General features: G+C 42.4%; 1 protein-coding gene across 5 annotated transcripts in view; it reads right to left on the bottom strand.

Moving 5' to 3' along the window:
* Positions 1-27,663, bottom strand: part of PRKCQ (protein kinase C theta) — a 175,666-nt gene that overhangs the window by 128,990 nt on the left and 19,013 nt on the right. Inside the window, exon 1 of one of the 5 annotated variants that reach the window (XM_027595468.2) lies at positions 6,089-6,112. The exons of 3 other annotated variants lie outside the window; for them this stretch is intronic. The gene's annotated coding sequence lies outside the window, so the exon portion shown is untranslated. Of the gene's footprint in view, positions 1-1,561; positions 1,582-6,088; positions 6,113-27,663 lie in introns of those variants that run through there. One more of the 5 variants, XM_027595469.2, reaches the window with a different exon arrangement.

Here is a 27,663-nt window from a genome sequence, read left to right as displayed (position 1 = left end):
ATATTGAGAGCCTAGAAGATCTGTAATAAGCATATAAGGGTGAAATTAACATGAAAGACTTTCGTGGGCTGGCCTCTTGTGCTCAGAGCTTGACGGTAAGGGAGAAAGGGGATTTCCCTGGGTGCCGAATTAGAAAGGGGAATTGCTGTGTACAACAATGCATGTACTGGAATAGCAACCATCAGAGATGCCTTCTCCCAGTCTCTCTGTGGAATGCAAATTTCATAAACATCCTCTTTGCTGGCCATTCGTGGTGGTCTCACCCTTTACAACAGACAACGTGTGTATAGGCCTGTCTGGCCAGGCTGTTCTGGACGGTGCAGCAGTCCCTCTATATACCTCTCTTCTGAACTACACAATCACACAGATCACACATTCCATTCTCTCCTGGACAGCTCCTGAGGACCGTCAACCTGCCGGGTCCAAGCAGAACTCACTGTCCCACCTCTCGAATCTGCCCCTCCTATTTTGCCAGCTCAGCGACTGGTCCCATGGCTCTCAGCTCAGCACTCCGAGGTCACCTTTCCTCTCTCGTGCCTGAGCCCATTTGCTCTGTTCCTTCCTGCACCCCTCCCTGGTCCACTTGCCTTCCCTGGACTCTGCGTCGCAGCACCTTACCTGTCACTCTACCCAGCCTTGGCACCTCTCACTCCTAGTCAGATCCGCATGCTGCAGCCCAAAGGATCTTACTTAGGACCGTGCAGAACTATTGCAGTTTTTCCAATGTGCCAAGCTGTTTCACAGCTCTGGGCTTTTCGTAATGCTGCCCCTGCTCCCTGGGATGCCGTCCCATATTCACTCCATCCTCCATCTGCACCCCGCCCCCACTTCCTCATCTTTCAAGTTCCTGCTCTGTCCCTACCTCCTCTCTGAAGTCTTTCTTCCCTCCGCCGCCATCATCCGCCCTCCAGCATGTCTTGGTGGAATCCACTCAGCCCTCCAGGTCCCCCACAGGTTTCAGGGCATGGCTGTGAGACAGCACCTGCCATATTTATTTCCCATTTCTGAGTGGGATAGACCCTGTCACTCACATTCTCTTTGTCTCCTATTCTCAGCCACTAAATTTGTGGGACATAGCAGAGCCCCGCCAGGATTTCTCCTAATTCTTGAGGTACCACAGATACTCAGAAAAGGGATCTGACTCAAACCATAGAAGTCCTTCTGGTTTCATCTGCAATGTATCTAGCAAAACCCCTCCAGAGTATGTGCACGTGGGTGCCTTACTTACTAGACACGAGCTGTGATAAAGGGTTTTCTCTATTAACACATTCCTTTGGACATTTCAGTCAGCTTCGTGGGGCTGTGGAGGAGATCCAGGGCTGGTACTCACACAGCCAGATTTCCCTATAATACTTTAGTAGTTGTATTGCTTCTTACTGGTCTTCCCAAACAAGGCTGTGAGCTCTGAGAGCAGGCACCAAGCCTTAGTAATCCATGCATCTCCAGGGTTGATCCCTCTGTGTCATATGTAGTAGAAGCTCAGTGCATTTTTGCTAAGGAACTTAATTTTCAAAAGCAAGGCTTTTGAAATAATCTCTTAATCTTTATGCATTTCTTTTACCTGCAAGGGTCTACGCTGGTCCAATTAGGCAGCAGGCAGTAGTAGAGGAAGTCACTGCAAGGGAAACGTCCTAGGCATTATTACAGACAAAGAACTGATGCCATCATGAACTCAAATGCAGGAACTATTTAGCCTCCCTAAGCCTGTTCTTTCATCTGGAAAGTGGTAATAGTGCCATTACTTGTCTCAAAGGGCTATGTGGATGGAATGGGCAAATACACGGAGGTGCTTAGAACGGGGCTGGCACAGGGTAAACTCAAAAATGCTAGTTGTTATTATTATTACTGCAACTCTGATATATTTTCCAATGGACTTTACTGACTTTATTAGTTTGTACCAAAAAAGGGCAGGAAGAGAGTAGAAATAGTCTTTTAGGAGCATATCTGGGCTGAATTATGTGGCTTCCCTCTGTGCTCCGCCACTGAGCTCCCATAAAACCCCACATGTATCTCTCCTAGAGCACTTATTACCCTCTGATAGAGTCATCTTGATGCCGGCACTTATCATGATGGACTGTCAGTATGCCCATCCAATCTTCTGTGCTTTTGCTATCTCAGCTGTGAAATATCATCCTAATACATACTTTAAATTTGCAGAGAATCTTTACTCTTATGACTCAATGTTTTCACCTTTAAGTGTGATCTCATTTGTCTTTAGCAAGTAGCTACGACACGAGGAGATGGCCAAGTATAATTGCTCAGCAGCATGCTTGAGGTCATACCATTAAGTCTGAGCCAAGAAGTCTGGTCTTGACTCCCTGGGTGCTAACTCACCTACTTACCCAGACTGACTCGCCCACCACCATTTAAATATGCCAAATGCTTTCACGGTAACGTTAAGGATTGCCACCACATAACAAAAGCTGAGGAAGAGAAGTTCCATAGAAATCGAAAGCAACAGAATTTCTAGATGCTCTCATCAGCTAAAAAAAATACGAAGTCTTCTCTTTCTCTGCAGCAACTGAAATGAGAATGAGCATACTTCTTTATTTAAAACAAAAGTGTGGACAGCCTTTGTATTGCTATAATTTAGCAAGAGGTGTCTCAGTGACACAGGGAGAGTCTCACAGAAATATCAAAACCTCAAACAGGTAGAAGAGAGAACACAAACGAATCAACAGTCAACCTGGGAATGAGAGACAAAAAGCATCCAGTGGCATCCAAGTGGGTCAACTCAGCCAAAGTTTCGGAAATTAAACATCAGGCAAACGTAGGCAAATTAAGTAACATCTGTAGCTTTTATATTTCTTTACAGATAGAAAGGTTTCTTGGGTAAAGGTGACTGTGGTAGAAGATAACCTATAAATTAAGAATAACTTGCCTTGCAATGGGCAGAGAAGAAAGATGGTAAACAGTGAACGACAGAACAAAAAGTGTTTTACCCTGTTGCTAAGACTTCTACCAAGTAGTATAATAAAAAGAATCAGATTAAATATCAGCCTCTTGCCTACAAACATGGGCTCAAAAGAGAATTAAAATAATAAGCATGACCTGAAGGTAATATTTTAAAAATAACCCCTACGGTTATGTGTTGCAATGACCAAAGAACGTAAGCCTAACATTCAGCCAGCTGTTAGATACAGTAAGGAAGTGGATTTGTTGACAAAGCTAATACCGCTCTCCTACCTGAAAACACTAACAAGACATCCCCCCACCAACTGTGAGGGACTGAACTGTGTCCCCCACAAATCACACATTGAGACCCTAAGCCCCCAGGTAACTGTACCTGGAGTTAGGGCCTTTAAGGAGGTAACTAAGGTTCAGTGAGGTCGTAAGGGTGGGACCCTAATCTGATAGGATAGTGTCCTCATAAGAAGAGGAAGAGACACCAGAGATTTCTCTCTCTTCATGATGCGAGGACACAGTGGGAAGGTGCCATCAACTTGCGGGAAGAGAGTTCTCACCAGAAACCAACTTTGAGGCTACCTTGCTCTTGGACATCCAGCTTCTCGGACTATGAGAGCCTCCCAGCCTGTGGTATTCTGTTATGCCAGCCCCAGCAGAATAAAACTAGTATCACCAAAAACAATGTAGAAACAATACAAATATTGAAACACAGAAAACAAAACACCCAGGATGACATCGTTCCTACTCTGACACTAATTTTAACGTGTGACATGAACAGATAGTCCACTGAAGCATAGCTCTGATCAAATTACACCAATACTCGAGAAAACTGTCCCAGTCCTTGCCGAATTGAATCATGGCTTCTTAAGCTGTCACTGCAGAGCCTCCACCTGTTGGTTCCCACTTGCCCTCTCCACACAGCACGCCTCTTAACGTTATCGCAACTTCTCCATTTGCTGGGTATATACCGACCATCCATCTCGGGGACCGTGTACACCTATCTTTCTGTTTGGAATGCTCTGTTCTCTCCACCCGTGCACAACAGCCACCCCCCAACCCTTCTCATTTTGGGGGGACCTCACTCTCATACTGCCTCATTTGGAAGTCCTTCCCTGCTCCCCACAGAAAGAGGAGTGATTTATCGGATGGGTAAGTTTTAGAAGAAAAAACTGCACCTGCCAAGCCCAGACCCTCCTTTCTTTTGGAGGCAATTTGCTGACTCTCAGCATGTTTCTCCATTCTTCTCTACCATAAGCAGGGTAGGGCCCACCCACCTAGTCCTGGGAGGCCGGCCACAGTCCAGCATTGCCTGTCACACCCTGAACAAAGACCAACCTATTCGCTTGAACACTTTAGCCATATCCACCAGTCCAGCCTCAAGTTGACTTCTTTTTCCCATCTCTCTGACTTCTGATCTGTCTGTCCATTTGTTCCAAACACAAGCATAGGCTGGAGGGGTTATTTATGGATCCCCTATAACTCACATGTAAATTCACATGTATGCAAAGAGCTCTACATAGTTTATATTATTCAGTCTTCTCAGCAAGTCCATGAAGTGGGTATAATTAGCTCCAGTCTATAGATAAGAAGCCTGAGGCTTGAGTGGGTAAGTAGCTTGCTGAGGGTCACAGAGCTACTAAAGAGCAGAGCCTGGATTCCAGCCTTGGTTGCTAAGCATCTCTACCCAAACCAGTTTGTTATTTCTTGGTAGAAAATGCCTTTTAAGGTTAGCTCGGGAAGGAAGTGAAAGCATGGAGATTTCCCCACAGAGTGGTTTCCATCTGCTCTACGGGCCCTAATTAGAAAGGACTATCACAACAATCCACATGGGCTTTCTCAGCAGCCTCCATGCTGCCTACTTGCTTAATTACCTTCGGTACTAATCTGATGTTTCTCTTTGTCGGTCGCTGTGGTTTAATGATCTTTCTACCCCATAGTCTTGAAAAAGTGGGTAATATAATTGGAGTTGAAGTTTCCTGGAATAACATAAGCTCTCATCCGGAAGTGAGGGCAACGCTGCTGAACTGGGTAACAAAACATTCCCAGGATGTCACCAGCGTGTAGTGTCCCACCTCCCTGCTTCTGCCACGCATGCTGTTAGAGGTGGTGGGTCGGGACGAGTGAGGATTTACATGGCCAGGGCCTAGAACAAAGCTGACCGCTTCACATAAAGTTGGGAGGGACTTGGTCTCCTTGGCACACTTCTCTAACCACAGTTAGGGTAATCGCTTACTGAGTCCAAAGATGCTGCCTCGTAAAAGCAGCAAATTTAATTTATGCTCCGTCCTTGCGTCAAAATTTACTCTCAAAAGACAGTCTTCACCACACACACACACACACACACACACACACACACACACACACACGCAAGCACAAAGTAACTATGAAGTGGATATGTTAATTAGCTTGCAGTGCTGATATCTCACAATGTATAAGTACATCAAATCACCAAGCTATAAACCTTAAGTATATCCAAATTTAAATTGTCAGTTATATTGCAATCAAATTGGGGGAGAAAGAGACAATTTTCTCTGTGCTTCTACCTTTTTGTCAACCCAGTAAACAGGATACTTTGTAATCTTTCTAATGCACAAGGGTAAGAGTCTTCTTCCTGGAAGTTAAGTATTCAGTGACAAAAAGCACACCTCAACCAGAGGTGTCCAATCAGAGCCAGGGCCCTGGGCGTGCTGGTCAATGAACACCTTAACTGAGAAGGTGAAGCTGAAGTCCCCGGACACACAGTCCACCTTCCTCTGGCCTTTGCTTGGCAAGTAGACACAGAGGATGGAGACACACGGGTGAGCTCCCAGGTGTGTAAATGACACTGCTAAGGAAAAAAATTCAGCTTTTACAACTGCATACATAGTCTGAGACAAATGACCTCATTTCTTTGTGTCTATGTTTCCGTATCTGTAACATGGGGAAAATAATAGATCTACTTCCTAGAGTTGTCATGGGGATTAAATGAATTAATTTATGGGAAACGCTTCTAACAGTCTTTGGTGGAATCACTTAGGACTTTCGCAGAGTATCCTTAGAAATTCTCCTTGATGAAAATTAGTTGCCAATGACAGTAACTTGCTCAATGGACTATATTATACACCAGGACGACTAGCTAAGGAGAGAAGCAACACGCACATCAATTTTTTGCCATTGCTCATCAAGCATCTGCTAAACCTACCTGCTATATACAAAGCGCTGTGCTGGATCCAAGAAGGAGGTTTTGAGAGCCTGGACTCTACTTCCCTGCCCCTTTTATCCTGTTAATAAAGTGATGTGGCCAGTTAATGTGTACTTTGTGTTAGAGACCGAGAAAACAAGAAATGGTAACATAGGCTCTCACTCCTGGGTACACCACTAGCAAAGCACCCCTACCTTCCCAGCGCTACTCAGACACCACACCCCACTTCCTCCTGAGGGTGGGTGACGCTTTTCAAAGAAAATACAGTATTTGGTAGTATCATTGCAGCAAGCGGAAATAGCAGTGTTCAGTCCACAGATGAACTAAGAGTTCTGTACAGAATAACTTAAAAGGAATCCTCCATGTGTTAGCTGCGACAGGCAATGGTGCTGTGAGTTACTGCCCATCACAGGAAGCATGTTGCTGAGAAGGGGATGGGATGGACCAGGGATGGGGACCAGGAGAAGGAAAAGAAAGAGGCAGAGTGGGGTCAGGTGATCTTGGGTGGATCTGTGTGCAAGTGGGGCTAGGTGAGTCACCCACATCTTGTTGCACGGAGAAATGTCCCCAACTTAGAAATGAGTGGGGCGTAAAAGCATGGTTGTAATTAGAGCTGAGAATCCATGGAAGTTGAAATTAGATGCTATTTAGGTTCCTACACTAGCCCACTAATTGACCTATTGATCTGCTCATTCAGAATGAAGTCAAAATTCATTTATTAAATTGACCAGCATTTGTCATTGTTTCAGGTTATGACATCCTCCACTTGGCTTTTCTTCCTGAGACGCATCAAATTTATTATAGGTTTACTAGCCCACTTGGGGTCCATTTTCTCATGTTAAAAACCACAGATGACTCTGATTCTCAGGGAATCTCGGTTGTACTGCATGAGACGAGAACATCCATATTGTCAGCCACAACTGCAGTGGATACCCACCTAGCCAGCAAGATGGGAACCCACTAGCTCAGAGGTTCTCACTGAGCATCAGCATCAATGGGGGAAATCTAGAAATGCAAATGCCCCAGCCCCCACCCAGACGCACTTGAATTAGAAGCTCTGTGGGCACGGCTCAGCAATCTGAGGCCTTCCACTTACTAGGTGTACACTGAAGTTCGAGAAAGAGCGCACCTGCCTCAACTCCACAAGGCCAGGACCCTGTCCTTCTCATTTTGACTTGCTCAGCATCTAGCACAGTGCTGGGAATTAAGGTGGTTCTAAATAACTGCTTCTCAACCCGGGCGATCAGCCTCCAGGGGACGTTTGGCAAAGTCTGGAGACCTCTTTGGTTGTCACAAATGTCCAGGGAGAGGGTGTGACTCAATGTTGAGGTTGAGGAACCCTGTTCTGACTAAATGCATTAAATCTGGTGAAGCCCAGGGGATTTCTCTCATCCATCCCTCATAGTCTCTCATCACTTCCCCACAGTTAGTGAATTCTAGCTCCACAGAAAGAAGGGCATGAACAGGCCTGGGGCAATGTGTCTCTCTCTTCCATACTGCCTTCCCATTTGGGGACCCTGAGTAGTGCAATAACTGACATATAACACGCTCACAATAAGTGTCTTTTGAATAATAAGTAAATGGATAAATAAATTAGGAATGAATAAATCAGTGAACAAATTAGTTAGTTGGTCTGTTCTTTTTTTATTTTTTGAAAACTGAAAGGGCTCTTAGTCATCAAGTGGTCTGTCCTCTCTCATAACAGATGAGGGGATTAAGGCTCAGGAAATTAAGGCAAGAGAAGTTACCTGTCTAATTAGTGAAAGAAGTGTTACTAGAGCCCAGGTCCCCTAGATTCTTCTTCATTCATCTCTCCACTGTGCCTGTGTTGTGGGTATCATTCCGTGAGGGATATGATCTCGACAAATGGTTGGATTTATACTCAACTAGTATATGCACAGAATATTTGTACTGCTCACACAGCAAGACTGTGTAACCCACCAGCTGTGAGACCCTTGGCCTGCTCTGATTTATTTGTGACATGGACGATTCTGTGAATTTTGACCAGCTGCAGCGGCCTCAGATACAGTAGCCAGGCACTCGGTCAGTGAACGAACCCGGCTGACTGCTCGTTACGCACATCCCAAAGGGGGTTTTCTGTATTACCGTATACATACAAAATGTGAAGAGATTAAAAACTTTGCTTCTTTGAAGAAAAAAAAATGGTAAAAAGAAAAAGAAGCATTTGATTATGAGATACATCTCTTGCAGATGCCAAGCTTTGACATCACTTGGTGAATTTTTAGCGAGCTCTTAAGATTATTTTGGGATTAGAGCCATCATTTGAAGTATACTTCAGCCTATTCTTACAAGACAACAATCTCTTAAAAGGACACCACAGCATCTCATAACTGCAATTTCACTGTTCTCCAGAGTAGAAGGTAGGTGGAGTGAATAAGCATCCTCATTTTAACAAGGAATCCATTACAGATTACTGGCAAATAACAAGTAATATGCATAGAGTACTTGACAGTTTACAAATAGCTCTTCAAAAATGAAGGTAATAAAGAGGTTGCTAGTGCTAATAGGTATTGGAAATTGCTTTTTTTTACAGATTTTATTTATTTATTTGACAGAGAGATAGAGAGCCCAAGTAGGCAGAGCAGCAGGCAGAGGGAGAGGAAGAGGGAGAAGCAGGCTCCCCGCTGAGCAGAGAGCCCGATGCGGGGCTCCATCCCAGGACTCTGGGATCATGACCTGAGCTGAAGGCAGACGCTTAACCGACTGAGCCACCCAGGTGCCCCTAAATTGCTTTTGTTTTTTAAAATTGGTTCTTCATCACAGAGTTTGAGAAGCATTGTTTTGTAGTACCCATTGTATTGCAATACTTGCTAAATTGCAATCTACTCGGATTTTCTATTTATCATCTTATATTCACCGCCCCCCGCCCATGCACTTGAATGCAAGCTCTTCAATTTTAGAAGCAATGTCTAGTTTTTTGTTTTTTGTTTTTTTTTTACAGACATCATTTCTTAGAGCAGTTTTGGATTTATAGCAAAATCCAGGAGAAGGTGCAGCGATTTCCCACACACCCCTTGCCCCCCCCCACAGTCTCGCTCACTATGAACAACCCCCACCAGATGGTATACTAGTTACAATCCATGAACCTACACTGACACACCATCATCACCCCAAGTCCATAGTTTACTTGAGGGTTTATTCTCGGTGTTGCGCATTCACTGAATTTGGATAAATGTATAATGACAGGTATCCATCATTATAGCATCACACAGAATAGTTTCACTATCCTAAAAGTAACACTGTGATCAGTCTATTCATCCCTCATTTCTCCCCAGCCCTAATAGATATTAATAGAACCGTGTGGGGTTGGCAGCAGAAGAGTTGGGCAGATTGTCAGAATAAAACAGAATGTCCTAAAACAGATCCAAATATTTACAAGAGTTTTGTGTACAATAAAGATGGCATTTGAAGTCAGTGGGGAAAGGAAGGATTGCTTCATAAACGAGGCTGTGGCCATTTGCTAAAACCTATATTAAAGCTAACATCAAAATAAAATTCAGATAGGTTGATGATATTAATGTGGAAATAAAACCACTACACTACTAGAAGTACTAGATATGTAGATTAATAATTATATCCTTCGGAATTAGGGAGGACTTCTCAAATATGATACCACAGACCAGCCCCAGAAAGGAATAAATTTCTATACTATGTTACCTAAAAATGAATGTGTGGTAAACATTAACAAAGTATAAGGAAAACAACAAATTGGGCGATAAAATTGTAAAGTCTGTGGCAAAATATTTGACAAATATGTGAAAAGCTATTAAACATCAATAAAAAGGGACAAACCTAATAATGAAATAATATTTGCCTAATTAAAAAAAACTGGCAAAGTTTGAGAGCAGACATTTTTACAAAGTAACTATTACGAAGGGTGAATAAAATATGAAAAAGGTCAACTTCACTAGAAATAAAAGAAATGTAAATTAGCCAGCTTCATAATCCCCTCGCTGCAATTCTGAAATCCAAAATGCTGAGAAAATAGAAAAACAATTATTCTGTGGTGCAAGCTAATTTTGTAGCAAAACCTGATATGGGCTATTTATGATCTGTTTATTACACTAAGCATAACTGGTAATGCCCTGCCCCAACATGCAGTTTATCGGGAATATTTTGTAATATACAGTGTATAACTTTATTACCTTTATAAAGTATAAATTCGGAAACAGCTCTGGCCATGGTTTGGAAAGGGACATGTACAATCTTTATGGAAGAAAATACGTATTAAATGACTTTAAAATAAGGCAAGTACATAAAGGTTTACGTACAAGAATGCCCATTGCGGCATTGCTTAATAATGGCATAACTGGAAACAGCCTTAATGTCCAAAAATATGATATTGTGGGAATATATTATGGAAAATAACTACAATGGAATATTTTACAACCAGTAGATGTTATTCACTAAAATAAAGATATTTACAAGATACAGTTAAGCCAAAAAAGGGATGTACTAACCATAGTATATACATACATATATATGATACATATACTCATTTAAAAAGATATAAATATACATGCATAAATCTTAGTGGGGAAAAAAATATACCAAAATGCCATCACTGGGTGGACTGGATTTTAGGTGATTTTAAGTAGTTATTTTTGAGGAGTTTACAATTCTGATTTTTTTTTTATGATTCTGATTTTTAAAAATGATCTTGTATAAGAAGAAGGGAAAACTCCTTTTCATATATTGACTCATCTTTCACTCCTAACAATTATGTAAAGTAGGATGGATGGTTCCCGTTACAGAGAAGGGTTAAACAGATGCCCACGGAAGTCAGGACTTTCTTCAAGGGTACAGAACTTATAAGCGACGGGACCTACGTCCTCTGGTTCCACATCTAGTCCCTTTCCATGGCAAGGCCTCTGTGGGCCCCAGATATCACCTGGCGCGCATTCAGATCCCTAGCCTTGATAGCATTTGGCAATTTGACAAGTCTTTCTTTCATTTAATACCACCTGGTTGGGAGCATCGTATGGAGAGGGTGTCGTGGGGAGGCACTAAGACAATGAAGCCATAGCTCTTGATTCCAAGACTATTCCAGTTCTTACAATAAGGATTCCTAATTTAGGAAAGAGTAGTGGTCCACAAGTCTATTAATAAGTAGCGTGTTTAGATCAGAGAATAGATTTTTTTTCTCCCATAGAAGTGTTACCCATGATGCTGAAGCCACATGTGCACATTTTCTGAAGTACTAAATGATACTCTGAAAGCACCTACAATGGTTTTACAATAGACTTACTAGGAAATGCATCCCAACCTCCCATTTGGAGTTTTAGGAACATACCCCAAGGTAGCTGGGGCAGCCAAGCCAGACGTTCTTTGTTTTTACTGAGCAGTGGGATCAGGTCCTTCTCTAGCTCCAGGACACCTGAGGGGCTCCATGGCCAAGCGTCGTGAGAGTAAAGGTGTGGGGAAGGACTCTGGGGAGGTAGCAGAGGTTGCGGGAGATGAGCCGGGCAGGTGATGCCGAGCCCGGAGAGCAGAAGTGCAGCAGGAAAAGATGGATGGCAGCAGAGACTGGCTGGGGGTGGGAATGGAGACAGGGCAGTGGGGAGCAATGCCAGGGAAGGTGAACTGGGAGCAAAACGAGGGTGAGGGCAAGAAGAAGACCATGTGCAAACGGTGGTCTCCAAAAGGGGGCATCTGAAGGTCGGGGCAGCCTCTGGCACAAACCTTACAACTGACACAGAGACGGAGAGCTACCCCCTGACCCAGTTCCTTCAGTTCCCTTGTAGCTGGATGTGGCCAACGACAGGTGAGCCTGGCTGATGTGCAGCCTCCAGGCTGAGCCCACCTGCCTCCTCCTGCCGCTGGCTAGAACGTGGAGGTGGCGGCATTGAATCACCTTGGCGATCATGTTGGCAATGTGCTTGGCCGCCTGAGCCTGGATTCTCAGGCAGGAGAGAAGTCAGCCATCAAGCTTAGGCCACTGTGATTTTGGAGCTCTCTAACAGAAGCCAGACACACAGACTAACAAATACTGCACTTCCCAACACTTCCGTAAGAAACAAGGATATAACTGAAAGCATTTTCTGAACGCTAATTACCCTGATAACACACAGAATTTTATTCTTACACTCTAGAAAGTCCTCCTCGCCCTCTGCTCTTGCCTCTTCTCTGCCTTCAGAATGACCAGCCGATCCTCCCTGTCCTGCTCACAAAAAAAGGAACAGGATGTGACAATGGTAACCAAATGGGGCATCCAGCATCAATGTCATGTTCCCGTCTCCACAACCGACAGCATAAAATAAACCCAAAACCGTCTTCTGGGCACAGATATTTTCCTGAGGTTTAAAAATCTGAAATTCAAATTTGCCTGGGGAAGACCTCTGGGAGAGAAAGCAGAAGGAAACACATTGTATACTTAGTACCCTCTGTCCTGCTCCTGGGCTGCAAGAAGCAAAAGGCTGAGTTCCGGGGCACAGCCTTTTCCTCCTCGAAACAAAGCAAAACCGACAACATCGCGAAAATACTCCTGCCCCGAATTCTGAACATCTCCTATCCCCAGGGCTCAGAGTGGAGTGAGAACTGGTCAGGCTGCCACTACAATAGGCTGATCATGCTTAGGGGACAGAAATACAAGTCCTGAGGCGTGTGGGGTGCAGGAGCATGATTGGTAGACACGGAGAAGGGCTGGGTACTCTTGGCTCTTCACTGGGGGCATTTGTGAATGGCTCTAGGGAAGTGGGGATTCTTTTTCTCTCTTACTTTTGTTTGTTTTTAAAACCAACATTTCATCTTGTTCTGAAAAGAACTGAAAGCTATAAGCTCTTTCATTAATCTGTGCCTCAGTGTACCTCTCCAGGAAATGGAACAAGAATGAGGGATAGAACCTGACATTCACTCAAAGTGATTTCACATACGTTTCCTCCATTTGAGTGCTGTGGTCTTGTGACATACTCAAGCTGGTATTCTTATCCATTTTTGCAGATAGGGAAATAGGCTCAGAGAGGTGAGGACATTCGTTCAAGGTCGCACAGCTAATCGTGGTGGAGTGGGGACTGGAGCTCAAGTGCCACAGATGCTAAGCTGAGGGCCCTCTGCTGTAAACCTTCTCTCCGCTTTATGGGGTCTTTTCAGAAAGACCCACAGTTCTTTGATCTCCTGTAAGCTCATTTCTGTTCTGTAAGTAATTATTTTTAATTACATCTGACTGAGAGAGTTATGTTGACATCTTTGTAGAGAAACCTTTGGGTTCCCACTGAGTTCTGTGCAGCTGGTCTTCACTGCAGAGACATGATGATTAAAAGGTATTATTCATCTAATGCTTCTCTAAGGTCCTCGAGGGATACCTTCACCCGAGTTGATCTCAGTAATGAAGTCATACTTCCTGTCTTTGCAAAGTTGGTCAGGGAAGCAGGAACAATACTGCCTTTTTCTGGTTCCACGTCCATGGTGCCACCCTACCCACGCTTCCTCCTCCGGGGCCTCTGTAGTTCTGTGCTTCCTCCCTGGTGATGGCATGGCATAAAACACAAGTGACAGATACAGAACATCTGGCTTTCATGCAAATACGAAGGCAGAGAGGAAGTAGGGAAATGCGCTCCCTGGACCCTCTCTCCCCAGAAGGACTGTGCACATCACCTCCAGGAGGAGCAAGATTGGGACCAGGGCTCTTGCCAGCGTCCCCCAGAAGCTGCCTTCAGTTCCTGGTTGAAACGCCCCCTCCTCTTGCTGGGCTGATTAGATTCTGCAGCTTGTTTAGGGAGAATGTCTACTGGCATCCGACCCTTGGGGCCACAGGACCAGGGCCCAGGGATGGCTGACTTTGGGGGCAGCAGGACATCAATCAGTAGGCAAGTCTGGCCCAACCTGTCTACACCCAATGGCAGCTCTGTCTTTGCTGGGCCTGCGGTAAACTAAGAAAGTCAGACTGGATTCTGATAGGAGAAGATGGTGTTCTAACAGGAATGACTCTTAGCAGAGAGACGAGAAGCATCTAATAGAAGCTGTTTCATGGGGAAACATTAAATTCTTGGTTTCAGATCTACAGGTGGCATGACTAGGTTTGAAGGGCATGAGGAATGGCTCTTTAAAACCAAGACTCCTCCCCACTGGTTCCTTATGCTTTCAGAGAACCCAGGCAGCACAAAAACTGAGAATTTCCTTGCTTAGCAGTGATGTCATAACGTCGTCACCGAGGTGACACAGGTCCTTTCTGCTGCTTGGAGGGAAGTTGGAGTTGGAGCAAGAACGAACCTCCTACGTCTGATTCTAGGCTGCCTGTCAACCTTTAACTGAACTGTTTCCAAACAACCCGTAAAGGAAGTACTTTTAATTTACGCTTAATAATTGAAAGTGACATGGCTAAGCATCAAGTTACAGTTCTTCACATGAGGGAAGAAATATTAGTGCATTCGATGATTAGAGCCTCCAGTTTCCTCTCTGTTGATCCTAAAACTTTGTTTTACCATAATTCCAGGACTCATCAGTGAACGACATGTTAGAACTCGGAGAACTTTGTCTAAAGTTACATATACTGACCTTGTGGACACTCTGAGTTCAGCACTCGGAATCACAGGTTACATAAAAGTTCTTTCCAGAGAATACTGTGAATCCTCAGATGTGCATTTAGCTATGACAGTCCTTTTAAATATATATATATATATATATATATATATATATATATATATATGTGTGTGTGTGTGTGTAGTTTTAACTTGGTTGGAGATTCTCTCCTGTACTGAAATCTACCTCCCAGGTATCACTTCCTCCACTAATCCTGAGACTGTTGCTCCTTGGCACCAGTTGGGCCATTTCCATATATTAAGCGTCTCACTGAAATCAAAACGCTCCCTCACCGGCCTAGTATTTCACTAGCCTGGTAATGCTACAAAAAATGGAAATTAGGTGAGTTTGGCATGAAGTTTATAAAATCTGTGCCGAATTCTGCTGATTATCACTTTTTTATCTTTTTTTAAACAACCAAACAGAAAACTTTCTGCTATATCAGAAGTCTATTTCTCCCTTTTAAGTGAAGATCAGAAAATTGCTAATTAGGACTTTTTTCAATTATCTTGCTTATATTGATGTGACATATTAAAGTCACCCCCAAGCCTTTTCTTTCCCATACGAAGTAGTATCTATTCTTTATGCTTTTCTCCAAAAAGTATTCATATTCACATTTAAAATGATTTTTTTCCCTACTCACTGGATAGTATCTGGTTTCCAAATGAACTTATTAAAATGCTGAGCCCAAGGGCATTTCTGCAATATTAAGTTCAAGGCCTAGGAAAGCAAACACAATCACCATGTTCTTTGATTCTATACTAGAGGCAGGAGCCTGGGCTATGCAAAGGGACTGAGGTCCTAACTGTGGCTGGTTCTTGTGTTTGCACCAAGAATGAGAGGCCAATACAAAGCTCAGTGGGGAACTGGCAAGTCTGGGAAAACCACTCCATCTCTGCAGGTCTCAGCTTCTTGGCCTATAAGACACGGGAGTAGAGATTAATCTCTCCAGTCTATTTGCACTCCAACCCCCTACGGTGAGGGGTGGCTTCCAGGCTTGCTAGTTGTGCTCACCATACTGCTATTCTAATGTATTTACAGACAGAAGCCTGCCATCCTGGAGAAACATCCTTGCATTCAGATGTTATAGGAATAACATATAGCTGATCTGTGCAATAACAGTCACACAATAAATTTTCATTGAGCATGGATGATAGGCATTTCCTCCTTGCAACCGTTGCATTTTAGTAGAAGCAACAAAACATGGATACAGTAGCACCAACAGAAACCAGGGACATGTGAGTAACTGGTATCTACAATTTTAGCCCTAACAGTTCTGACAGGAGCAGCACGTGGGCATAAGTCAGCCGCTGGATTGTCAGGTACGCTTTGCCACCCATTTTGTGGTCAGATTGTGGCACATAGGGGCAAGTACAGGGAAGTCGGAAGATCAGCCTCAATGTTGAATTTGCTGTTCCAGGTCACTTGTCTGCTTTGCGAGTCAAATTCCTTATCTAAAAAGCACGGAGGTAATAAGAGTCACTACATCATAGTTTCCTTAGGTATTCCTAGGAACGTAGTGGGAAAATATACAATCCATAAAGTGTAGTAGGGTATTTCAAGGTCAAGTTCACATTCTCTTGTTTCTGCCAAATAAAGTTATAAAAAAGTTTCTTTTTCTACTTGGGTTCAGAAGGTCCCAGAGCTAGAAGGCATCCCCACTGCCAAGCTATCCTTTCCCTATATTAGAGTTCCTTCTGCAGGGCTCTAAGAAAAGTCCAGGGGTAGGAAATGAACTCTTCTTCCGGGGAGAGCAGAGCTCTTTAACTGCCTGGCAGGGAGGCAGCCAGCACCCGCCACTGTCCTTTGAAGCCAGTCCCGTATTTCTGTGTGCTCAGTAATTGGTGCACACACACCCTGCTGTGTTTACTTTTAAGAAGAAAAGAAGAAAAAGTCACAGAGGTGGAACCCAGGCATCTGAAAATACTGTCAGCACATGCTTCCGGACATTTTCTGCTGAGCCTGGTCGGGCTTCTTTGTAGCTCCAAAGGAAGGAGAAAACGAAGTGGGGATGGGTGGAGCTGGGAAAAAGGCAAGAGGAAGAAGTAAGAACTAGGTCTGTCTGACTGAACTCACTAGTTCATTCTCAGAATTAGAATTCATACATCATTGTCAAGCCAGCAGCAACTTCTGTTACCCTTATCTATTAGAGAGAAACCAACCGCTATCTTGTGGTTACATAAGAAAAGCAAACATACACCTCCAGATGCTTAAGACACTGTCATTGAAGATGACAGACACTCACTCCAACAGAGCACAGTTTCTGACAAGGCTGTTCTATGCCCGGTGGGGCTATTCTTCAGGGAAACCCACGTCGGTGCTGGAATGAGGACCTGCGTGGGGAAATCTGGGCACTGGCCATACTGTTTCCACCCATGCCCCTCCTGGCGTTCACTCCTCAAGTGCATCCTTCCTGGCTGAGATGACAGTGATCTTGTTGGACCTAACGCTGGGAACCAGCATGTCAACCCTCCCCACTATGGGAAAAGGAGAAGTCATCTCTAGACCTATATTAAGAGGGTTACGTATTTTTCAGATGGTTTGCATAGAGCTTCAAGGCAAGTTACCATTCTTCCCTCAGTTAAGTAAAACTGTATCACTTACTACAATAAACAGAAAACCTCATGAATTCAGCCTACACTGCATCCCTGATTAATTTTGGAATACGTGTCAAATTTCACAGGGAAGTGATAGACTGAGAGTTATCTCTGGAGAACATATTTTGGTGAATGCTTGCTAAGTGCTAAGACTATTTTGAGCCTTACATGGATGTTTAAGTGCATAAGTTATAGATATTTACAATGGAAATGCAAGTTAGAAATAAGATGATTGACTACCATTGATTGAGCACCTACTGTGTGCTTTATACTCCTCTAAAAAAAAAAAAATGCCCAAAGCAGCTCTGCAAACTAGAAGTCATTGTCACTACTTCGCAGATGAAGAAACTGGGCACAGAGGTTAAACATCTCATGTGAGGATTTACTGCTGAAAAGGACAAGAGCCACGATTTAGCCTGTAAGACCCACTCCACTACACCAGGGCCAGCCAGTTTCTATTTTTAAAGGTGAATGGTCCCCACAACCTATTTTTAACTATTTAAATTATTTTACCTGCAGTAACAAAAGACTCACAATACATATTTGGGGAGAAAGGCAAAACAACAAAAGTACAAGTGCCATGCTAATTTTTATTTTATCGTTATGTGCAGGGTGGATCTAGAGATCTGAACCCCTTCTGCATCCCCACCTGCTCTGCCCACGATCAGGGATCTAGCACTGCTGTCTTTGTCTCCAAAGCAACCGCTGCTTAATTGCTAAGATCCTCTATCCTTTGGGAGGCCCTGTGTGACCATTAAGTATGAGACCCTGGGAAGGAAAGGCAAGAGAGGATATTTGTTTGTACAATATTATATTTTGCCCCTTCTTTATTTTTAGACAAACCCCCAACACTGGAAGACCTACACATTATTTTGGTCTTAGTGCAGAGGTATACTTCGTTTTATTAAACTTTGCCTTATTGTACTTTGCAGATACTGCATTTCTTCTGCAGTCCTGCTTCAAGCAAGTCTATCAGAACATTTCCCAATAGTTTTTGCTCACTTCATGTCTCTGTGTCACATCTCGGTAATCCTTGCAATATTTCAGACTTCTTCATTATTGTTATATTTGTTAGGGCGATGTGTGATCAGTGATTTTTGGTGTTACTCTTGTAATCGTTTTGGGGTACCATGAACCACACCCACATAAGATGGTGAATTTAACCAATAAATGTGTGTTCTGACTGCTCCACCAACTGGCAGTTCCCCCCACCTCTCTCTCTGTCCCTATTCCCTGAGACACAACAGTATTGAAATTAAGCCAGTTAATAACCCTACAATGACATTAAAGTGTTTTAAGTGAAAGGAAGAGTCACACATGTCTCTCCTTAAATCAAAAGCTAGACATGATTAAACTTAGTGAGCTAGGTCTCTTGTGACAGCCACGTTGTGAATGCAAAGGAAAAAATCTTGAAGGAAATGAGAAGCGTTACTCCAGCGAACAGGAATGATAAGAAAGCAAAACAGCCTTACTGCTGATATGGAGAAAGTTATAGTGGTCAGATAGAAGATCTAACCAGCCGAAACATTCCCTTAAGCCAAAGCCTCATCCAGAGCAAGGCCCTAGCTCTTTTTAATTCTATGAAGGCTGAGAGAGGTAAGGAATCTGCAGAAGAAAAGTGTGAAACTTGCAGAGGTTGGTTCATGCAGTTTAAGGAAAGAAGCCATCTCCATAACATAAAAGTGCAAGGTGAAGCAGGAAGTTATCCAGGAGATCTGCCTGAGATAATTAATGAAGGTGGCTACACTAAACAATAGATTGCCAGTGGAGATGAACCAACCTTGTATTGGAAGAAGATGCCATCTACAACTTTCATAGCTAGAGAGGAGAAGTCAATGCGTGGCTTCAGAGATTCAAGGGACGGGCTGACTCTCCTCTTAGGGGCTAATGCACACTGTCTGCACACTGCAGATGAGGTGGAAACGGCCAGAGAACCAGAATTAGAAGTGGAGCCTGAGGATGGGGCTGAACTGCTGTGATCTCATGATCAAACTTGAATGGATGAGGAGTCGCTTCTCATGGATGAGCAAAGAAAGTGAGTTCTTGAGATGGAGTCCACTCCTGATGAAGATGCTGGGAAGATTGTTGAAATGATGACAAAAGATTTAGAGTATTACATAAACTTGACAAGGCAGCAGCAAGGTTTGAGAGGAAGGACTCCAATTTTCCAAAGAAGCTCTACTGTGGATAAAATGCTACCAAACAGCATCACATGCTACAGAGAAATCATTCATGAAGAGTCCATCCATGTGGCAAACTTCATTGTTGGGCTATTTTAAGGAATTGCCACAGCCACCCCCACCTTCAGCAGCCATCACCCTGATCAGTCAGCAGCCATCAACACTGATCGGTCAGTAGCCATCAACACTGAGGCAAGACCTGCCGCCAGCAAAAAGATTACAACTCACTGGAAGCTCAGATGATGCTTAGCATTTTTTAGCAATCAAGTATTTTTAAATTAAGGGTGTACATTGATTTTTTTTAGACATAATGCTATTGCACATTTAATTTAACACCATATAGTATAAACATAAGTTTTATATCCACTTAGAAACTGAAACCTTCATTTGACTTCCCTTATTGTGATATTTGCTTTATTGTGATATTTACGGGTAGTCTGGAGCCAAACCCATAATATCTCCAAGGTATGCCTGTAGGACCAATAAAGTATTCCTTCATTTTCCAACAGTTAAGGGGTTGGACTTCCTGAGATATGTACTGTATCATTTCTAAAACATCCAGAAGCCTACTCTTTAACAAAGATGACACATTTACTTTCAACAAATCGGAAAGCTATATTATTTTAGGTGCCTAAAACTTTACCGGCCTATTCTTTCTTAAGACAAAATAAAATAGACTTGACATTGATTTCTAAACTTACACACTTACTGCTATCTCAATCTAGATAGGTAACATTCATTTAACTAAATAAAGGATTTCAAAAAACTTGGCTCTTCTCCCTGGGCATATACACCCCTACTATGAATTGGAGGTGGAGTCATTCATTCATATTGAAGAAAAAAAGAAATTCTCAAGGCAAAATATTTCTGTATTAAATTAATATTTTGAGGGAGCTCTAGAAAGAGAGGTTTGGGGTAAACCATGTTTTAAGAATCAAAAGAGAATGTGAAGTAAATTCTTTCACAGTAGCTTTACCAATGGGAAAAATCAATCTGAAAGAAGTTTAAACTGCTTATCACAGAGTCAGTTTTTGGTTTAATTCCTGCCACTTCACGTCCATTCTGGAAAGTTCCTGGAAGGCTTCGTATTTCTACCAGAATCAACATCACTCAAGGTTCTTCATCTGATTTGCCTCTTTAGTGACCCAGCTACACTGTCAACCTAAGTATCCATTTGCCATTCTAATGGAAAGGCCCCAGAGCATACTAGTAAGGAGTGACACTATAATTAACTCCACAGTGATTAACTCTAATTTACTTAGGCCAAAACACAATCACAGATTAAGATAACGGAAAACTCATGGCTTGCTTCTCTCAGCCTGTCCTCACCATCTGACTTATGAGGTAACTGTTCAAACATTCTTTCTTACCTAAGCTATTAGAGATCCGAATCCCACGGTGTATCACAACAACTTTGTCTTCCTGAGTGATGGAGGTCTGCTATTATTATCTCTACGATATTGATTTATAGGTGGGGTGAGGAGGAGGAGCAGAAAGGTGTGAAATAATCACTTTTATAATACTCGGACCCTGGCAGAGGATCTCTAATTTACTAAATCAGGGGATTCTCCAATTCGGTCACACATGATCATTATTGTGCATTCCCTATTGTGTGACATAGGAACTAGGGAAATGAGAAAGGCATATTTTTTGCACCTGGTCCTCATGAAATTTATAAATTAGAAAGGGAAAGAAGGAAACTAAGCCAGTATCTTAAGTCAAAGCATTGCGCTGGACACTGTCCACCACTGTTCATGGTCTTGTTAAGTCCTCACAACTGACTTTGAAGAATGGGCTACTGATCCCATTTTACAGAGGGGGCAACTGAAGTCTAAAAAGTTTAAAGTAGAATATTCTTCAGCCCTCAAAAGGGACAAAACTCTAATGCCTGCTACAATGTGGATGAACCTTGAGGATATTATCACAAGTGAGATAAGCCAGACACAAAGGACAAATATTATGATTCCACTTATATGAGGTACGTAGAACAGCCAAATTCATAGGGACAGAAAGTAAAATAGAGGTTACCAGACACTGGGGCGGGGGCGGGGGCGGTTAGGAGTTAGTGTTTACTGGGAACAGAAACTTTGGGAAGTTAAAAACTTCTGGAGATGGATGGTGGCTGTGGGTTGCACAACAATGTGAACATACTTAGTCCCACTGAACTGTACACTTTAAAATGGTAAGTTTTATGCTATATTTTACCACAATCTTAAAAAGGGTTAAATTGTCACAGCTTCTAAGTAGAACAGTAAGGAACTGAGATGAGAGACACTGAACATCAAATACCAGGCATTACTCTTACAATGTTGTATAAGCCCTGATATTTATTATTTTTGCTACCTGCTATCTGCTTTTGTGTGCCAATTAATAGTAAGCTCCTTAAAACAAAAAGGGCCATAAAAATGGGCTGGCAGAGGGAGCAGTGTAGGGGAGTAAAAACAACCTTACCCACTCTCCATCCAGGCTTGGGGTAGAAGTGCCTCTTTGGATAGAGCAAGATGGGGCTGTTGAGAGGAAATCTGGTGTTTGGTGCAAGAAACATAAGTAAAGCATAGGGAAACCAGAACTATAGTAGTTCTGAGAAGATGTTATACTTAATTTTTACCACATCCAGCTCAGCTACATCTTTAAAATCCCACTGATAATCTGTCCCTTTATCCAATTATTCATTTATTCACCAGTCTTATTGTGTGCTAGCTAATATACGCAAAGCTCAGTGACAGGCACACATAAACAACAATAATATTATTTGTACCTGTCTTCCAGGGCTTCAATTCTACTTGGGGTGATCAAATACCTCTGAAAAACTAAGAAACAATACATGGATGAGATGAGTAATGGACAATAGTTTGTATACAAAATAAGTGTACTGAATCCTCAAGGCAGTAGAGATGAAACGACTTAGAACGGTTCCCGATTCTACCAAGGAGAATGCAGAACTTAGTTGGGCATCCTCCGGAGGAATACATTAGAATTCCTTCAGGTCGGATATAGGTAGTTGAGAGGAAATAGAGGGTATTCTGAAAGGGCAGAATGGTCAATATGAACCAAAGCAAAAGACTAGAAGCAGGGATTCTGAGCAAGAAATATAATTAGATAATTCAGATTTAGTTAATTTACTATTTTTAACAGTGACTAAAGTTACCCCAGAATTCCTAGGTCAGACAAAATCTTGTTATAACTGTCAATTTATTGTGGTGAAAAACATAACGTAAAAGGTACCATCTTAACCATTTTTAAGCGTACAGTTCAATGATGTTAAGTATATTCACATTGTTGTACAATAGATCTCCAGAACTTTTCATCATGCAGAACTGAAACTCTGTACCCATGAAACAACAGTTGTCCATTTTGCCTCCCCACAGCCCCTGGGAACCACCATTCTGTTTTCTGTTTCTATGACTCTGACTTACGTTTGACACTTCACGTAAGTGGAATCAACCAGCACTTATTTGTCTGTCTTGTAACTGGCGCATTTCCCTTAGATAATGTCCTCCAGGTTCATCCATGTTTAGAACACGTCAGAATTTTCCTCCTTTTTAAGACCAAATAATATTCCATTGTATGTATGTACCACATTTTCTTTATCCATTCATCCAGCAATGGTTATTTGGGTTGTTTCCATGTACTGGCTATCGTGAATAATGCTGCTATGAACAGAGGTGTGAAAATATCCCTTTGAGTGACTGCTTCCAGTTCTTTTGGCTGTATGCCCACAAGTAGGACTGTTGGATCATACTACAAATCTATTTTTAATTTTTTGAGTCATTGCCATATTGTTCTCCATAGCAGGTGTACCATTTTACATTTCCTTGGAGAAGGGCTCCAATTTCTCTGCATCCTCACTGAAACTTGTTATTTTGTGTTTTTGAGAGTAGTCATCTAATACATGTGGGGTCATAGCTCACTGTGATTTTAATTGGCATTTTTCTAATGGTTAGTGATGTTGAGCATCTTCTTATATGCTTCTTGGTCATTTGTATAAGATCTTTGGAGAAAGGTCTGTTCAAGTCCTTTGCCTATTTTTTAATTGGGCTTTTGCTTTTTGTTTTTGTTTGTTTAAGATTTTATTTACTCATTTGAGAGAGAGAGAGAGAGAGCACAAGCTGGAGGAGGGGCAGAGGGAGAAGCAAGCTCCCTGCTGAGCAGGGAGCCCAACTCCAGGCTTGATCCCAGGACCCTGGGATTGTGACCTGAGCTGAAAGCAGATCCTTAACCGACGGAGCCACCCAGGCACCCCTGTTTTTGTTATTGTTGGGTTGTATATGGCTATTGCTTTTTGATTTTATTTATTTATTTGAGAGACAGAGAGAGTGCAAGCGAGAGCACGAACGGAAGGGGATGGGCAGAAGGAGAGGGAGAAGCAGACTCTCCACTGAGCAGGGAGCCCGATGCAGAGCTCCATCCCAGGACCCTGGGACCATGAACTGAGCCGAAGGCAGATGCTTAACCGACTGACCCACCCAGGCACCCCTGGCTATTAGTTTTTAAATCGTGTTATAAAACATTTCAGGCATACAAAAACAAACAAACAAACAAATAACTTAAGGAACACCTTATACCTACAATTCAACCTAAAAAGGAAAACCTAACCAATCTATTTCAGCTTTCCGACGTCCTCCCACCGACTGCGTTCTCTTTCACACTACCACTACCTACCAAGAGAATTACTACCCAGGCTTTGGAGTTATTCTTTCCACCACTTTTTTTTTTTTTTTGATGCATGTAGTATATATCTATTCTCTATATAGCATATTTTACTGGCTTTAAAACTGAGCATAAATTGTTTATATTCTTCTGCAACTCCATTTATTGGGTTTGTAAGATTCATTCTTGTTGATACATATAGTCTCAATTTATTCACTTTCCTTACTTTATAGCAGTGGTTTTCAAACGTTTTGGTCTTAGGATTCCTTTACCTTCTTGACAATTATTGAGGATGCTGAAGAGCTTTGGTTTACATGGATTAAATCTAAGATATTTGCTGTATCAGAACATAACACTGAGACAATTTAAAAACAATTATTTACTAACTAAAAATAACAATAAAATTCCATTATATACAATATCTTAACATAAGCATATATTATGATAAATATTTTTAAAGCCAACAAATGAGAAATGTGGTGCTCCCTTACGTTTTTGCAAATCTTTTTAAAAAATTTTTTTAAAGATTTTATTTATTCATTTGGGAGACAGAGTGAGAGAGTGAGAGAGAGAGAGCACAAGCCAGAGAGGGGCAGAGGGAGAGGGAGAAGCAGACTCCCCGCTGAGCAGGGAGACCAACGCGGGACTCGATCCCAGGACCCCGAGATCCTGACCCGAGCCGAAGGCAGATGCTTAACCGACTGAGCCACCCAGGCGCCCCGTTTTTGCAAATCTTTTTAATATCTCACTTCATAGAAGATGGCAGGCTTTTCCTATCTACTTGTGCATCTAGTCTGTTGCTATTATAACATGCAGCCTCTGGAAAAATCCACTGGACAGAATGAAAATGAAAAGGTAAAAAGGCCTTGGTAGTTCTATAAAATCAGTTTTGAGATGAGAATTCCCTGAAAGTCTTGAGGATCTCCGGCGTTCTCAGGACCACACTTTGAGAATCACTGCTTTCTACTCTTCTATGAAATACATATATGACAATCTCATATCTGTTCTTCTGTTGATGTTTGATGGTTTTCGCTTCATTTTGTTTTTTGGGGGGTTTTGTTCGTTTGTTTTTGCTATAATAAACAATACTGTTACTAGCATCCTTGTAGGTTTTCTTTTGGCACGTGTCTGAGAGTTTCTATAGATTATGTGCAAAGTAGTAGAACTACAGGTTTTGTAGTTGCAATTGTAGTAGTTATTGCCAAATTGCTCTCTAAAATTTAAAATCTGTAAATGCGTCACTAGCCTCCAAACACCTAAAACTTCAACCAAGATTATCTCTGGAAGGCAGGAAATATGATTATAATTTTAAAGACCAAAATATAACTAATAGTATGGAATTGTATCATGTGTGGAGAAAGTTCTCTGGAACACAAAGGTGCTGGTTAGCAACGGAAACAGAAAAAAACAAAACAAAACAAAACAAAACAAAACAAAACCAGCCACAGAGACGAACTCTGGCAGAGCCCATTCAAGTAATTTTGAGGAAGAAACACACCTAACTCTCTCTCCATCCTCATAAATGGCCAATTCAACCATCTCTCTGTTGACTTCAGCTGTGTGACCTTAGCCCAGGGACTTAACTGCTCTGGGCTTAATGTCCTTATCTGTAAAACAGTAATGTTTCACGATTTTATGGATGAAAACACACCATCTTCAAGAAGATTATAGATTCCTTGGGATACATGACTGAGGCACATAAGCAACAAAAGCCAGTTGGTGTCCAAGTCCACACAGATTTCTGAAGGAATGGTTTCTGATGAGAGGGAACTCCAGAGCGCTAGCTTCAGGAGAGAAATGGGGCTCAAAGCTGGGCAGCAAAGACGCACTGGAATGGGATGAAGGGAGGTAGGTTGGGAGAAGGAGGCAATATGAAAACAATTCCCCTTTCCGGTAGCATGGCCAGCACTGCGTCGGGGAGGGTGGCTAGCTTCAGGGCTCGGGGAAGTGCAATGGCTGGTGACGTTTCTTCTCTTTTCTCTTGTCTCTCTTTTTTTTTTTTCTCTTTTCTCTTTTCTTTTTTCTCTTTTCTCTTTTCTAGTAGGCTCCAGCATGAAGCCCAACGCTAGTTTTGAACTCATGATCCTGAGATCAAAACCTGAGCTTGTGACGAAGAGTCACACGCTCAACCGACTGAGTCACCCAGGCACCCCTGGCTGTTGAGGTTTCTATGTGGAACCCTAAATTTAGAAGGCAACTGGTGAGGCCTCGCCCCCTGGGTACTGCTGTAGGAAGAGGTACCTATCACTCACCTCCACTGCGGGAATTTTGTCAACTCTTTCTGGGGTTGGTCACAGAAAATGAAAGTGGAAGTTGACTGCAGTATCAGACATTTCTTCCAATAAGTCTCCTGTCAGAAGTTACTTTCACTGGGAATCAAAAACGATTTCCATGAAAAATAATGGAGTCTAATGCTACAAGGACTCATCCGAATCTCCTCTTGGACAGTTGGGATCTGTTCCCATAACCTATAACTGACATTAAAGCAGAGGGGTTATCTGTTTGCATATCTTAGTAGCAGAATCTCTCATCTAAGTGACACATATACAAGCTATTTTTAGGAACTTCTATTTCAGACAACAGAGATTCAGATGGAGAAAGCAATCCTCTGAAACAGATTGCTAAACAGAAAAATATTTACCAAACTGCAATTCTGTGCTATCATTTGGATGAGGGGAAAAGACACCCGCTGTTGTGTATGGATATTGTAAACAGACATCAAAGGAGAATTTAAGGGGTTTCAAAGTAAATTTGGATTTCTTTAAGGACAATGCACTATACCAAGTTTATAACATTGTTGTTATGTTTTGTAAGTGGATACCATAGGGTGGATTGAAAAGAACAGGGGATGGTTTAAGAACGACCTCTTCATCTACAGAACATTATAGCAAGAATTATTGCCTTCTGGTTATTCTCTTTTTTCTTCCTTTATACATCGTGCTTTAAAAGCGACAAATAGGAGACATCTAGAACAGGTAAATCCATAGGGACAGAGAGTGGAGTGGCAATTTCCAGGGGTTAGGGGGAGCTAGTAATGGGGAGTTATTGCTTAGGGTCCTGAGTTTCTGTTTGGGATGATGAGAGAGTTCTGGAAATTGATCACAGCAGTGGTGAATCTAACTAATACCACTGTACTGTATGCTTAAAAATAGTTAAAAAGGTAAATTTTATGTTATGTGTATTTTTACTATAAGAAAGCAACAAATAATATCTTATTTAGCATTTATAAAGCATGTCATTTATTACTGAATTTGCCAACAATCTTTACTTTTTATCTCATGCCTGGGCTGCTTCCTTTCCCACTTCCTAAACTGGCTGTTCCATGCATGTTCTCCTTGCGTCTCCAAAAACATAATTCTGTCTTCTCCATCCTCGGCAGATGGGCTAGTCCATTTTGATGAGAAAATGGAGGCCACAAGGCACAGATTTGCTCAGCTTCCGTCCCTCTGGTTCAACCTATCTTTATCTCCACCTCTTCCCTCCGTAGTGTACCAAGGATGACCCTGCCCCTAGCCACATCCCTGGAACTCTTCTTTCCCTTTACCCCTTGTCATTCTTGTGATTTCAGCCTCTGTCCCACCCCCATCTGCAAACACGCTCACGCTTCCCA

This window comes from Zalophus californianus, chromosome 9 (genome assembly GCF_009762305.2).
Source record: "Zalophus californianus isolate mZalCal1 chromosome 9, mZalCal1.pri.v2, whole genome shotgun sequence".
In the NCBI taxonomy this organism is placed as follows: Eukaryota; Metazoa; Chordata; class Mammalia; order Carnivora; family Otariidae; genus Zalophus; species Zalophus californianus.
This window is presented reverse-complemented; position numbering and strand designations above follow the sequence as displayed.